Source organism: Lepidochelys kempii, chromosome 6, assembly GCF_965140265.1.
Source record: "Lepidochelys kempii isolate rLepKem1 chromosome 6, rLepKem1.hap2, whole genome shotgun sequence".
Taxonomy (NCBI): domain Eukaryota; kingdom Metazoa; phylum Chordata; order Testudines; family Cheloniidae; genus Lepidochelys; species Lepidochelys kempii.
This window is the reverse complement of record NC_133261.1, coordinates 22,759,909-22,776,086: the sequence shown is the minus strand read 5'-3', so window position 1 is coordinate 22,776,086 and position 16,178 is coordinate 22,759,909. Positions and strand designations below refer to the sequence as shown.

The following is a 16,178-nucleotide window of genomic DNA, read 5'->3' as shown; positions in this document are numbered from 1 at the left end:
CCATCCCCAGGACCATCCCTCTGCCTGCACTGCTCCTGCACAACCACCTGCAGCTCCTCTGGGTCCTGTATCTGCCTGTATCCTGTATCACAGATACAAATGCAGACACATGCACTCAGCAGTACTGCTTTCTGGGGCTGGTGCAGAGCTGTGCCTCTCCCCCTTGGGACACAGGAGCAGCGGCAGCATGTGTGTATTCTGACATGATACCTGTAACCACACCATTGTCCTTCTGTTCAGTTCATACACCCCATAATATGCTTTCTGAACAATCCACAGCAGCAATACCAAAGCCCTCCTAAGGCAGGTGATGATGAGGAACACAATTCAGCTACAGACCCCTTCATGCCATTCATTTCCATTCAAATGCATGGGGTGTTCACACTGGAAATTAAAGAAAGCACTCTCCCCTTCTGCTTGTGGGTTAGCGATGGTGGGGCTTAGCTCACTGTTGTTCTATGGGGGAAGTTTGAACCTTCCATAGCTGGTGACTGTAATAGGCTGGCAGTGTTTACCTGAAATACTCCACCCAGTTAGCTGGTATTGATCCCAGGGTTAAATAGGTTCTGCTGGCTCACTAATGCACCGGACTTATTACCCACCCTGAATAGAAGGGAGGTGAAGGTGGCTCTCTCGCAGGAAGAGAGGATCTAGGGTGTGGGCTCAGCAGTCTGGAGGGAAGAGCCATAGAAACAGCCTGGGGAGAAGATTTGAGATGAGTTATTTTATTGTTTTCTTCATTAATAAATCCAAACCTCGGGGAAGGGGTGAGTTTGGCTTCTATGTACAATGCAGAATGGTCTATGTGCCTGATTCTCAACTCCATTACCTTAGCTACTGTATCCTAGTGTGCTCAGTGGTTTGAGCACTGGCCTGCTAAACCCAGGGTTGTGAGCTCAATCCCTGAGGGGGCCATTTGGGATCTGGGGCAAAAAGTGGGGATTGGTCCTGCTTTGAGCAGGGGGTTGGACTAGATGACCTCCTGAGGTCCCTTCCAACCCTGATATTCTATTATTCTAATTCCACTGATTTACTAGGGTATAGTGGAGATGTGAGGCATACAAACGCATAGCTCAGCACAGTGTGTTACTGAGAATGATATGCTGCTCACTGGTTCCTCATTGTTAGTTACAGAATGCAGGAAAACAAAGAGCTCTGTGTCTGCTATTAAAACAATTAACAAAACAATGAGGGTGAATCATCCAGTCCAGTCAGAGAAATGGACAAATGAGTTTTACTGGCTGTTCAGAAACAGGCCTTTTCCTGCTGGACTTGTTTTCCTACCTGTACAGTACCCAATGTCCATACACCCATCCTGGCCTCTGGGCTCAGCAAAACCATGGACATTAGGGTCTACTGAAACCAACAAGGGATGGATATGTTCCGGGGGTAAGAATTCATGCTCCAATTCTTTTTAATCACGCTGTTTAACTTGAGTGGGTGTGGAGCTTTGGCACGGCAACAGCTCGAGCACCCTGCAATGTCAGGCCCAGCCTTTGTTTCCCTTGTTTGTCCATCCATGAAAGGAACATTCTCTCACTGACTGATACAAAGCCCTTCTCTTGGCCTAGTGTGTTCATATACACCAGTGCATTAGTTCCCCAAAAGCCTTGTAATAAAAGTACTCTCAAATTCCCACAGAAAACATACAGGGTGGGGGGGATTTCCATTCCCATCTCCAGGGGCCTCACCTCCAAGTCACCCACCTGAGAGTCAACAGCCGCACTCTTCGTCCTCCTCCTCCCCCACCCCGTTCCTTTTGCCCCTGATGCAGGGCTCCAATTTCCAATTTCCACACTTCCCTGCCTGAGAGTGGCCAGTCTTCCCACAGCCCTTCACCCAGAGGGCTTCCTACAGTGTTCCACTCTTCTGGGTATCCCTACCTGCAAGTCCTACCCCTGCTCAGCAGGGCCCATCCTTCCACACCAGCTCTCTTGCTTCCTGGCACAGCAACCCTGAGGAGCTGGATCTTTCTCTTTTTCATAAGGGTCACTGCCCAAACTCTCCTATAATGCAGCAAGGGCTCCTCAGCTCTGGCCATGGCCACTGCTCACCAACAATCTTCCTCTGAGCTCATCACCAGCAGCTCACATATATACTGTCCTCCTTCAGGTCTCCTGCAGCCCTTTCCCTCTGACAACTCTCTCTACTGCACCTTCTGTCTCTCCTCTGGCCTCAGGCAGCTCACCTGCCCTACTTCTCTCAGGCTCTGACTTACCCAGTCTCCAATTTATATGGCCCAGGGGCCTTCTCTTGAGCTTAACTGGGAGGCAGCTGACTAGTAGTCACAGGTGTCCTGGACCCCGCTCCTTCTTAAAGGGGCCAGTCAACCTGTCACAGGAATAAAACCGCTGTAGCACCCAAGGGGAATGGTAATAATGCCAGCAGCCCCATTAGTGACCCCACAGGTGGGATGATAGCAGACCAGAGTGATAAAACAAGGGCAAGTCTGAGGAACTTCCTATGGGCAGCTGAGAAGGAAACAAGGGAACTGCCTTTCCATCAGATCAAGCCAGTCAGACATTAAAGAACAGCAGCAGTGTTATTATATTATATTATTACTGTTATAGATATAGCTATATAAACACCGCCTCCCAGCTTATAATTATATGGTTACATAAAATGGCACAGCAGGCTGGGCATTATTGCATAGTAACCCCACACCACAATGAGTTGCATCATTAGGCATGAATGATGAAAGATAAATCACCACCGGCCATCAATGAGGAGTGTTGGTTATTAGACCGCAACTTACACTTGGGGATGTTTTATCATTCCAGCTACTAAATGGCCACACTAATGAAGAAAATAAAATGCCCAGTGTTTCAAACACAATAGGAATAGTGCCTGTCTGTGCTAAGCCACTGTTCCACTATGCCGTTTTAACTGACACTGCTTGGGCCAACAGCAGGGCTGGAATCGGAAACCTCAGCGCGAAAGCATGAACCGTTACTGTTTCAGCTAAAGCAATAGTAGCGTGGCTCATAAACCTCTTTAAACCGGAAGTAATAGTCGTAGACTCATAAACCTCGTATGTGGAGCAGCCCCTAGAGGGAGACAAATATCCACATGCTCCTTGCAGGTTACACTGTCACCACAGGGGTCTCTAGAGCAGCCTGCTGAGCTCAATTCCACTCTGTCAGTGCAGCAGGTTCCAGGGATGTGGCTAATGTGACATATTTGACAACGGGGAGGGAGGGAGTATCCCACTTGGCTTTGATTTACTAGGGTATAGTGGAGATGTGAGGCATACAAACGCATAGCTCAGCACAGTGTGTTACTGAGAATGATATGCTGCTCACTGGTTCCTCATTGTTAGTTACAGAATGCAGGAAAACAAAGAGCTCTGTGTCTGCTATTAAAACAATTAACAAAACAATGAGGGTGAATCATCCAGTCCAGTCAGAGAAATGGACAAATGAGTTTTACTGGCTGTTCAGAAACAGGCCTTTTCCTGCTGGACTTGTTTTCCTTAGCAGCTTCCTGTGGATGAGATGGGGTGGAGCTGATGTGCTCCAGAAGGAGTTCCATTCAGCCAGAAGGAGGGGGCCATCAGATGAGACATGCCTTGTAGCAGAGGATTAAATAGATCAAATGGACGGGGATCCCAGAGGACACCTCCTCGTTCCCAACAATTACAATATTACTATGCAAAAGGCCAAAGGATAATAACGAAACATTAGACAGGTTTAACGATGGGAAAATAACCCATTTAATAATCCATGTCTGAAAGTAAGTAATGTTTTCCAGGCTCTGTTGGTTTGTTTCGTGACTAGCATTGCTGCTCCTGTTCAATATCTCCTCGGGACTGGCACAGGAAAGCCAATTATTAATATGGTGTGCTAATGCCCCATCAACATGATGGTCCAGCTTCACAATGCTTTCATGCACTGACTCAGTGCTGCAACGTGAAGATTCAACATCAAGATGCAGCATCACAATGTGATTTTCGTTAAGGGGCCAACCCCTCTGGGAACCCCCCAAAATGCGATATGAAACCACTAGTAGGGCTTGTCCACACTAGTGAGCTTACAGTGGCACAGCTGTACCGCTGCAGCTATGCCGCTGTAAGATCACTCATGTAGCTGCTCTATGCTGAAGGGAGACATAATAGAACCACCTCCACAAGGGGTGGGAGCTAGGTCAGTGGGAGAAACTCTCCTGCTGATGTAGTGCTGTCCACACCAGTGCTTTTGTCGGTGTAATTTATGTCGCTCAGGGAAGTGGTTTTTTCACAGCCCTGAGTGACAAAAGTGATACCGACAAAAGTGGTAGTGTAGACAAGTCCTTAGAGATAGAGACAGGCTGACAGAAATAAAACCCAACCCTAAGTAGAGTGCCTTCTCTACTTCCGGATCTGGAAGAAGGCCCAGAAAGTATTGATTTAATTCTTAATTGAATGCATGTTTATGTGAAGTAATTCAGACTTATTCCATCAATGCAAACTTGTCTAATAATATTATCCACACAACCCAAGAGCTTCGTCAGCCTTTCACAAAAGATCCATTATTCTAGGCCAATTTATTACAAACAATGATAGAATCATCAGATCCCAAACTGATACACCAGGAGGCTAGCACCGAGGTTGTTTTTCTGAACAACAGAACTAACTAACTACGTGGGAGCAGATAAAGGGACAAACTCACAGAGATTAAGTGACTTGCCCAAGAAAATCTGTAGCGGAGAAGGGAATTGAACTCAGATCCCCCCAAGCACCAGACTAGTAGCCTAACCACTAGACCATCTTTTCTCAAAAACACTGTGGTTTGAACCTCTACTGGTATAAATCATTATAGTCACTGGTCCTTGAACTAATCTCAGAGCCACCCACAAACTGGCTAAGAAAAGTTGAAGAAAGTTCCCCCTTGGTGTTCATCAGCATCAATCTTTGATTAGCCAGCAACACAATGTCGTGTCTCTCCCTCAGGGTCTGAGCATGCTGCTGTGGCGGCTTTACCTGCACATGGTAACCTGGGGAGGCAGGACCAGGAATCTTACTTGGGAGTCCATGGTAATGCAGAAAGAAAAGGAGTACTTGTGGCACCTTAGAGACTAACATGGTAATGCAGAGCACTGTTACCAGGCCAACCTTTTGGTGAGCTATATGCATGTCTTCTAAGTGGGTTGTAGTTGTTTCCCTGGCACCTGCAGCTTTTCATTATTCCTGTGGTACATCCTTCTCTGCAGTACCTGAAGGAGGAACCAGGTGAGCATCAGAGAATTGGGGATCACTTTGAAGGAACAGGAACTGCAGGTTTTGGTGCATTTCTGAAGCTGAGCTGTGCATCACTGACCCTTTCATGCTAACAATTGTAGGAGGGTTTAGCAACGGCACACATAGAGCGAGTTCCCTGTCAGAGAGCATTGACGACCTAGTTGAATATTAATGGACGATGGTTGTGCTTTCATGGGCTCTCCATCTTTAAAGGTCTCGGTCTCTGACAGAGCTATATCAGATCCTATATCTGCTGATGTAAAATTAGGCAGCAGAGTTTGAAATCTAAGAAGAAACATCCCTGTTTTATGGGAAGTGAGACCTTTCATTTAAGCACTGAGGGATCCAACTCATCTCCCATTCCCTTCTGTGGAGTTACTGCAGGGTTGAATTTGGTTTCCAGGGTGGAGTGAGCCAGAAGCTGAGTTTCCAAGACAGGTGTCACAATTTTTAAAACCCTATCTTTTTTGGGGTGTGTGCTAGGGACTGGCCTTCAGTCACGTAGTCCTGTGAGTGAGCCTAGCCTCTAACTCTACTCCTCACTCAGGAACTTCAACCTGGATCTTTTCAGCCAGCCACAGCACTGCTTAGAAGCTCTACTGAGACCTTGCATTTCCAAGCAATGTTCAGAAGTTTCAATACAGCCTTGATCAACACATGCTGCAGGCAGAGCACAAGTAGTAGTGTTATTAGGAATTTGGAGATCTGAGGCAAGGTTAATGTTGGGGAACAACACCCTCATCCCGAGATGATAATCATCAGTATATGCAAATTGCCATGGTGCCTCCATCTTCACAGCCAAGACTCACAAGGTGATAATGGAACTTTGAAACTCATCTGTCCTTGCTGTTGTTGGGGGAAGAGGTCCAAAAAAAAAAATGAAGTTACAAATTGGGGTATATGGACACATGACATATAGGAGAAGGGGGAGGAGGCACCTAAAGAAGAGGCTACTGCCAGGCAGTGTGGCGGGGAAGCAAAGGGAAAGGTGGAAAAGAGGCTGGGCCACAAAGCAGAACAGCAGCCAGCAATTGTGAGCCCTAGCAACGCCTGCTCCTTATCCCCTCACAAATCCGGATGGCACAAGGCAAGAGCATCAACATGCACAGTGTCTGTCCCTCTCCCAAGGAGTCAGTTTACACGTGGACCCCCAGCGTGGGAAGAAACCAAATGTGCAGTGGGTTCATAACCATGTAGCCGCTCAAGAGACCCATTTCCTCTTAAGATGCTAGTTTTGTTCCATGGCAACCAGCCAAAGCCTGGGATTCTCCCTGACTCCCAATTAAATCAGAGAAGGATGAGCCTAGGATTGAGATCTGAGACCTGGAGTAAGATGAGGAAAGCATCGACTGCTGCAAGGTACGTTGCTTTATTAGGGACAGACAGCCATGCTAAACACGGACTGCCTGATACAGAGAGCACTACCGGTTATACTTCCAGTCCCAGTACCGCAGCCAATGCCTAGGGCTACACAGGACAGCAGGACCCTCTGTCAGCCCAGAATGCAGTATGCTTTCTCCTACCTATATGCCCCATGTAGCATGTCTAGTGAAGAGAAAGATAGAGACACAAGGAGACAGGGGGCAGTAGGGGTTGGGTGGGCAGAGGATCCATCTATACTATAAAAGAGGGTCATTTGTAAAAGTACTTGCAGCGAACAATTTATACCCCCAGTCTGGGTGAGGCAAGAGGTACTCTCTGTGGCCCTCTCTGCTCTGTCCTATCCAGGCTGACAGGTCAATGGGAAGGGAGAGGCTAGGAGTGGAAATAAGTTGTTGGTGAGCAAAAAATAGAATGAAGAAAACCAGTCCATTGTCAGCTGGTGATGCACCCTGTACTTCCTGGAGTGTGAATCTGACCTTCCGAGCTGGGATACAAGCACTGGGAACCATCCACTTAGTACCAAAGGATGTGGCTGTCATCATGGCAGCAGAGCTGGCATTCACGCAGTAAAACAACCTAGGTGGGACTGTGACTGACTGTCTCGTTTTTGGAAAACAATTGTGGTCCAGGCCAGCAGCAACCTTGAGATGTGCAGCTTCCATTAAATGGAACTCAAATAACAAAAGGACTAAAGATGTCTGAGAAGAATTCCTCCTTCCATCCTCCCCAGCCGTTCTGGGTAATACTCATCTCCTCAAGTTTCCTCTGTGGCAAATCATGACCCAAAAGAAGCTCCCTACAATCCACATTGATATCATATGCAAACGGACACCCAGGAAAGTATAGGGCTGAGAGCAAGGTTTTGCAGTCATTGCTAAATGTGATCTATGGAGGGATGATGTGCAGGTCAGAACATATGACCCCCACCTATACAGACACTCCATACACATCCTTCCCCCTCCCATGAAGCCAGTCTGGGTTTGAACATGTGCCCATCCCAGTTAAATCAAAACCATCTCTCTCTCACACACCACCAACCAGCCACCCACACTCAAATTGACCCTTTATTTTTTTGCTCATCACTCTCTTCTCCAGACTAGGCCTTCTGTGACAGCTCTTCCCCCCCACACCCCGCCCCACCTGCCTCTGTAGTAGGGTCTCTTTCCCAGGGATTTTTTTCCCCAGTGTAAATAAAACTGAACAGTGGGAAAGTGCTCAGTGCAAACACACACATATATATCTCCAGTTACAGGTAAGATGTAAACACTGCTGTGAATCACAGCCTTAGCCATAGCAACACATATCAGTGCTATAGAGACAAAGGCTTTGAGATCACAAAGTAGCTGGAAAGGCACAAAAAGGAGGAGGAGATGGGCCAATCAAGGCCTAGGGAGTGGCTGGCTGGTTGCAGAAGGCAATGGCGCAGAAAGATGAAAAGCCAGGCATAGTAAGAAATGGATCAGGTGTCTCTGGATTTGAACACTGGTACGTCTGACTCTTTCTCCCCGTGTTTCACACTCACTCTGGCTGTTCAGTGAGACAAGGGCTTGTGTTCTGACTTAAACTGCTACCACCAGCACCCCTCTGAATATAAACATGCTGCCTTGGCCAACACACAGAATAAAGCATGCTTATCATTCCATGGTGCCCGAATAAAGACATGCCACAAACAAAGAACCAGATTGTCTAAAAATAATGGTGCTGCGTCAGTGTGGGGGCTGTGAAACAAAATGATATGAAGTGTTTGTCTCAGCTGCTTTATCCCTCTATTGTAAGGCAGGCTGGGTGATTAGAGCACCGGGAACCAATGGTCATTCATCCAATGGCTGGATTTCCACATTCCTTCCAAGTGAGACTGTATTTCATTAACAGGCTCTCTGGGCTGGGGGCGGCAAGACAGATACCACAGGTGCCACATCATCGCCAGTTCTGCAGCACACAGAGTACAGACAACTTGGGCCATAACCTCAGCTGGTGTAAGTCGGCCTGGCTCCACTGATTGCCACGGAGCGACACTGATTTACGCTAACGGAGGATCTGGCCCATCATTTATCACTGCACAGTTAGCCCTGAGATGGTGCTGAAGGGACAGCCCTGCGAACTGAACTCTTGCTTTATCCAGAGAAGAGATACTGCACGTTACAGCAGTGCCATGAGGCCCCAACTGAGATCAGGACCCCATCCCACCACGTGCTAAACAAACGCACTGTCAGTCCCTGTCAGGACTCAGGGGAGCTGGGTTCTATCTAGTCTCAGCTTGGCCACTGGCCTACTGAGTGCCCTTGGGTAAGTCCCATCCCTGCTCCGTGCCTCAGTTTTCCTATCTGTAAAATGAGGATAAGGCTACTGATCTCCTTTGTAAAACGTTTTTAGATCTATGAATGACAAGTGCTATATAAGAGCTGGGTATTACTATCATACATACAGTATTATTATTTTACAGAGAGGGAACTAAGGCACAGTGAGACTTGCCTCAATGCAGAGGCAGGATTGCTCTGTAATTTTCCGTTTGACTAAAATCAATTATTTTTTTCTTGGTGTAAAGGTTCAGTTCCAGACTTTTAAGGATGACCTGGATGTCTAGCAATTAACAATCTGTAATGCACCCCAGGAAATTAGGGATTGCTTTCTGGTCTTGATTGTTTGCTCTCTCACCCAGCCTGGGGCATGGATCCCAACAAAGGACAAAACAGAGGGATAGCTTTTAATTGCTCAAAGCCAAGATTTTCAAAAGCAACTAGTGATTTTGGGTGCCTCTGTTTTTAGGTGCTCAACTTGAGATACCTAAAAGGGGCCCAGTTTTCAGAAACTGCATCGCATTTGTCCTCTGAAAATCAGACCTCTTTAAGGTGCCTCCCACTGGACACCCAAAAATCAGTAGGCACCACTGGAAATCTTGGCCCAAACCTGACTCCTCTTGCAGATCACACTGTCTGGTGCAGAAGGGATTTCTGGCTAGTGCTCATAAGCTCAGAGTGGCTACAAGATGGGGCATACAAGGGTGGAAAAACAGAGAGAGGCTGAGGAATTCTTAGAGTTCCTGTAAGAAATCAGATCACCCCAAGTCCTCTATAGGGAAAAAAGAAAGAGTCTCAGCTTTCTTAACCTCTTTCCAAAATCTCTCCAGGAGCATTGTGACCCTTTTGGCTCTTGCAGAGAACTAAAATCTCTGGGCAATGTCCTCTTGAAAAATGTGGGGTTTTTTAAACCAATTTGATCTTCGTCATGCTGCACCACCCAAAAATAGAAAAAGAGATTACAATAAACCACCCATCGTGTACAAAGAGAATGAGATTAGAGACAGTGATACAGGTTCAGAAGCCTTCTCTGGACAGCTTACAAAAAGAAGCCATGCAAAACAAGATCAAACCTAAGCATGATTATTTGGAGAGAAGGGAGGGAACTTGAAAGACACTGTTTGGAGCAATGCAAATTGGAGCTGTAGGCATGTGTTGAGGAGGGCACAGGAGGGTAACTAGGTTGGGAGGCAGAGATGAAAGGGTGTTGAAGGGTTAAAGGGCTATATTGAGCACACAGAGGAGACTAAATAGATTGGAGGGTAAAAATCCAATAAGGAGATCTAACAGTAGGGAGCCAGGCCCTGAAACAAGGAGGATGATAATGTTAGCAGCCAAGGAAAGGATTAGAGAGGAGAGGTAAGAGCAGATTTACAGCTGGGCAAGAGGAAGATGCCAAGATTTTAATGAAAAATAAATAAAAGAGGAGTTTTACCTGGAGAGGAGTTCAAACTAAAACGTTAGCTTTGGCAACGTTCAAAATCCAAATATCGCAGCTGGCCCCTAGCTCTTTAGTAGCCCAAATAGCTTCAAACTTCAGGGAAGTTTGAAACTAGATCCAAACTTTCCAGAATGGGTCCCCTCTCCTCTAGTATAATGAAAAGGAATAAACCAGGAAAGAATGTGTTATTATGTTGGGGTTTTCCCCCCTATCTTTTAAATATCAACCCACGGTAAAATAAAAACTGAAAAGGAAAGGACCTGTTATGTCATCTAGTCTATTCCCCTCAACTCCCAGTCAAAGCAGGATTGGGCTCTAGAGTCAATTCTCTAGTGTTTGCAGTGGAATGTCTATAGAGAAAAACAAAATGGATTTAATGATGGGAAAAGTGTGTTACTGCAGTCAGCACATGGCAAAATACCTAGACAGCTCACAAAAACAGGCTACATAATTATCTCTTTAGAAGAGAAAGGGAGAACTGTATACAAATTATGAAGAGAAAAAAATAAGCCGATTACCCACGGTATGCAGTGCCAATTACTTAAGCAAACAGGATCAGGAAAGCTGGCACAGCTAGAGGCTGTGAAACAGAGAGTCTGGGCAGAGGGGAAGGCTACAAGGCCGGTAATCTGATCGACTGACCACAGTTGTCAGTGCCCCGAATACAACCCTTCCCCATGGCATCAAAAGATAGTTAGTTGCATGTAGCTAATCGAAAACAACTTACCCAAAAGTAAAGATGGGCAAGAGAGGCAAAGTGTGGGTCTGAATCCAAACAGATTACAGGTTTTCATTCAGACCCATTAGAGAGACCTGGATTAGAACTTCCCCAAAGCTCTGCAGCGGAGGAGGGAGTCTCTATACATGGGTTTCTGGTGCAGGCCCATTTCTCTATGTGATGATTGTTCTGACGCGAGAGTGTTAGAAAGCCGCATTCTAGTGTCTTTGATCCTGCATGAAGCTGGGATCACAATGATCCAGGCACACAATCCTGGCATCACTAAACTGTTAGTGTGTGTCAAGGGGGCGTAACAGCCTCCTTAACTAGATGTTACGATACAATGCCCATGGTTCATCCTCAGAGCCAGAATGGCATGGGAAACGGCAGAATAAGATTCTCCTCATACTGTTCCACCACACCTGGTAGACAGGGACCACCCCTACGGCCAAAGGAGTGTTCAGTCTTCATGCTCATTCAGTCTTCTTCTTCTGTGTTTACCAACAAGGAGGCCATGTAATGCTCCTTTGGGGAAGGTGGACACTTGTCCACTGGGAACCAAACCAACAGCGTCAAGCTCATTTCATGCCATTCAGTGGTCATCAGATCGAAACAACTTTTAATCGCTACGAGTTCTTGAATCTCCAGCTGAAAGGTAAAATAGTCTATAACCCTTTACCAAGCTCCTGGGGCATCCAGTCTCCCTGCCAAGAATTAAAGCTCACTATCTCTAGTGGGGAAGGGTACAGTGATCACAAGGCGGAGTTATGTGGCCGCAGCTTTAACTCCACTAGAAAGTGACTTATAAGAGCACTCCATCCCTAGGGCCAAGTTCACCCTCGGCTATTCCCATGTCACTAAGGCGTACATGTACCCAGCATAAATGAGAGCAAAATTTGCTTCCTAGACATCAAAAAGCTATAGAGAGACCAGCATCTTGTCTCCCTCTCCTCCCACTTCATTTCTACTGGCTGAGTGGTTAAAGCACTCAGCTACCATCCTGAAGGGCATGAGTTGGAGTCAATCTCAGGCTGAAAGGCCACCTTCAGTTCACCCAGCTGCAAAATAGGTACTTGCTCCATCAAGTTCGGGCAGTCAAAGGCAGTCAAATGTGATGCTGGCCACATCAGGCCTCTGTGGACAGCTGGCTGTGAAACTGACGTGCCTTAACCTGCATCAGCCCAATGAGCCATTGGCTTGGGGGAACTTTGTCTAAATTTCCTTCCCTCCTTCTAGGTCAGCCTATAGTGAGACCACCAATGGCCAGTCAGATACTATGGCCTCATTTGTAAAGCTGCTCAGGATCCATAACTCCAACTGAAGTCAGTGGGAATTGCAGCTGTCCAGCACCTCTGGAAATCAGGCCCTATCAGTCCATCTCTCATCTACATCATCGTGGGGAACTATACTGTTTTGGCCAAAAGATGGAGCATACAGCCTCAGAGGTCTTTTCCAGCTTTCTTTCCTATAAGATCTACCCTTCTCTCCCCTCCCCCCTCCCCTCCCCCCAATGACCAACACTTGGCTTTTATTTTGCTACTAAATAATCTGACAGATATACAGCTCAGTAGCATTACATTTTGCATGTGTTATTGGCTAGGAATTAGATATACTGGCTAGGACATAATGAAGGCCAGTGACAGCCCAGGCTAGAACACGAGCAAGCGAAAGCATCATTTAAATTTCAGTTGCTGCAAACACAAAGAAGGATAAAATCTTGCCCAAGCCTAATGTTAATTAGATGGCACAGTCCCTGGGTAGGCTTTGTACCTTCTCCCTTTGGGATTAAGGAGAGGGGTGTGAGGATCAGCAAACTGAATGGCTGACAGTTGAAGGTTAACATTGGGTCAACAAGCTCTTTTCCCTGCCTTTCAGTTCTGAGACCTGGCAGGGGGTATAACCAAGGGCTTGCAGGGACCACATTTAACAAAGGGAATTCTCCTTTCTTTTCAGCCTCTTCTCCTCCATCGGAGATGAACGGTCTTTCCCTCCTCATTTTTAGAGTTGGGCAAAACTCCCCCAGTCTGCCAAATTGATTCTAATTTATAATGGCTCTGCTGATTTATCAGCCTGATGCATTTGCTTTCCAGACCCAGCTAACACCTGGGTCTGGCCTGGGAACCCAGCCCAGATCCCTTGGATGAAGGATGCAAGAGGAAAAAGCCAAGCGATTATTTTCCTCCCATTCAAAGCTAACTAGTCTCTCTTATGGAATAGCACAGCCTCTCCTTTGCATCTCTGACTGGTGATGTAGCCAATCTGCTTGTATGTTGACATTATAATTTGCATGGACCCAAACTTCTGGAAGGGTTTATCACTGGATTAGGACTCAGAGCACTGGGTACAATTCCTGGCTGCAACACAGGCTTCCTATCCTATGTGACTTTAGGCAAGCCTGATTCTCAGTTACACTAATACCCCTTTACACAACAAGAGTGGTGGAAAGAGGGCACTGTATAATTATACTGGATTTATAATGCCTGTAAATGTTCCTGTGTAGACAAGCCCTAAGACAGCCTCCAACCTTGGAAAGAAATCCTTGAAAGTTTGGAAGAGATGTTTGGATCGGGGGTTTTGGTTTGTGCCCATGCCTATGATTGCCCATGTCTATTAATAACATGTAGAGGGCTTCACCTAAACAAAGGAAGAGAGCTGCAAAAAATAAAAGGTTCTGAGAACCGTTGTCCTAAAATAAATGAAAATAAACTGAAGCCTGAGCACTTAAGATCCATCCAGGAAATAGAAATTGTTTGTCCGGCTTTGGAGCCATTGATCTCAGAGCTGCACGCCCCAGTCGCTGTCGTAACCAACCATGAATTAGGAAGCATCACCCACCTCCCTCTGTATTTTTAAGTGAAAGGACCTTGCAAAGTCTCATTGCCAGAGTGTTACCTGGGTGAGACAGTCGTGAATTCTGACTCCCAGAAAATAAATGCTTCCTAGATTTTGTCCAGTCCTGGGTAAATCTGCTCCTTTAACTGAAGACGGCCAGTAGAGCCAACATTTTCAAAGGTCCAAGGTGGACACAGTAGTTCTCTCACTATGGTCTACCAGAATAGACAGACTGCCATGTGGAAGATACGGGGGGGTTGTGAGAGGAAGTGACCCAGGATAGGAGCTTTCTGTTATGAGACGATCGGCATGAGATAAAAAATAAGAGAGAACCAGCAACACAAGTGAAACACTCTGCATGCAGCATTCAGTACTTACGGTCTTTCTCCTGCATCTCTTTTCTCCTGCCAGCTTATCCAAGTCTGCCGGTTCCAGGACCTGCTGGATTTTTCTGGAAGATAGAGATTTTGTCTGTTTATGATGTTATTCTGCGGCCTATTAAGTTCTTTCCCTCCCCAGGTTTGTTTAGCCATCATCATGTTTAGCCTATGATATCAGGAGCCAAGGCAGCCATGTCACAATGTCCCACTGCAGTGTACTATGAGATGGCTGCGACTCCAGATATTATGGACATGGATGCCAGCTCCCTTGGCATGTGCTGCTACAAAGCTGGCATAACAGCAGCCACTGGATTAACCCACCCCATCACCTTCAGCTGAAAGAGAAACCTGGGTCCAGTCCAATCACCTTGCCACTCTCAGGACTAGTTCCTCCACTGATCTCTCTCCAGCACACAGTGAAAGCGGATCACCCACGCCTGCCCCATCTGACCTAGACTGACTTTGCTTTACACTCTCCAAACATGGCTCTTTCCTGCCACTCTGCCTCTCAGCAACAGGTTTCAGTGGTCTGCCCCTCCCTTTAGCACGGTTACTATGGTGACATCAACAGAGACCTAAGTAGGCCCCAGGGACAGAGACATGCAGCCAGTATGATTATGATCACGAAACCCACAGAGGAGCAGGAGCTGGCAGCTGGTGAGTTATAGGGACATAACTGTGTGGGGCAGGCACCTGGGCAGCTCCATCTACTTGTATTGGGAACATTTACAATCCAGCCTGAGCTAGTCAAGCTGTATTCAGATGCAGCCCTTAGGGGAAAAAAATCTTACAGAATGTAATCACAATGACTAATCTTTCTATAGACTTCTGGGCCATCCAGTGCCATTTAATTGTATCCCTACTACAGGACAATGCAAAAAACAAAAACAACAAAACAAAAACCAACCCAACCCTACAGAAAAGTTACCATTTTCTCTTCACTGCTATAGTTTATTTTGGGATACAGTAATTGCTACAGAACTCCATTACATTTCCATACAACCCTGTTACATTCTATAATCTGTTTCCCTAAGGGAGTTTGCATTAGTAATGACTATGTTAATACTTAGCACTTACATAGTGCCTTCCATCCAAGGATCTCCAAGCACTTCACAAAGGTGATTAAGCATACTTATCACTGTTTTACAAATGTGGAAATTGAGGCACAGAGATTAAGGCCACTGATTTCAAATACCTCCGTTTTTGGATGTCCAACTTCAGACACTTTCATCCCAGTTTTGCCAAGTGTTGAGAACCCACAACTCCAACTGCCACCAACAGGACTTGTGGGTGCAGAGCAGCTCTGTAACTTGGGCCCAGAGTGCTTTGAGATGGACACCCAGAAATTAAGGCACCCAAAAATCAGTGGCTGAGCTTAAAAACATAGCTGACAATGATTTCTCCAAGACACTCAGCAAGTCTCCAGCACAGATGGAATTAGGAGCCCGGTCTCCTGTCACCCACTCCTATGCCTCCCACAATCATGCTCATAAAACCTCAAGAAGCACAGTAAATGTGGAAAAACCTTTCAACAGATCATTGTGGAGCAGACAGGTGGAGAAGAGGGCCTCCATGCAGAGCTCAGAGGAGAGACTGTGGCAGGGAAGCTGTTCAACAGGGGAGAAATCAGTGACTTCACAGAGATCTGTCTGTGACATGTGAACCAATCAAGAGCCGTTCTAAGCCAAACCTCTGCCAGGCAACAATCTAAAGTAACCTGCAAGCCATCCATATACCTACCAAGAGCTTCTCCCCCTTATTATTTTCTCTAGACTCTGTTGCTTCTATTATGGTAACGCTGCTCTAGATCCATAGGTTATAAGGTCAGAAGGGACCACTACAATCTAGCACAGCGATACTCAATTAGATCTACCTGCGGGCCAATTTGAGAATGTTATAACAAGAGGCGGGC

The 16,178-nt window shown here is 46.3% G+C and overlaps 1 protein-coding gene across 2 annotated transcripts in view; it reads right to left on the bottom strand.

The window, feature by feature from the left end:
- The window catches only part of RASSF7 (Ras association domain family member 7), a 122,375-nt gene extending 107,624 nt beyond the window's left edge, over positions 1-14,751 (bottom strand). Inside the window, exons 1-2 of one of the 2 annotated variants that reach the window (XM_073347118.1) lie at positions 14,596-14,751; positions 14,265-14,337 (exon numbers count right to left, since the gene is read on the bottom strand). The gene's annotated coding sequence lies outside the window, so the exon portion shown is untranslated. The remainder of the gene's footprint in view (positions 1-14,264; positions 14,338-14,595) is intronic. The other variant, XM_073347117.1, reaches the window with a different exon arrangement.
- Between the last annotated feature and the right edge of the window lie 1,427 nt (positions 14,752-16,178).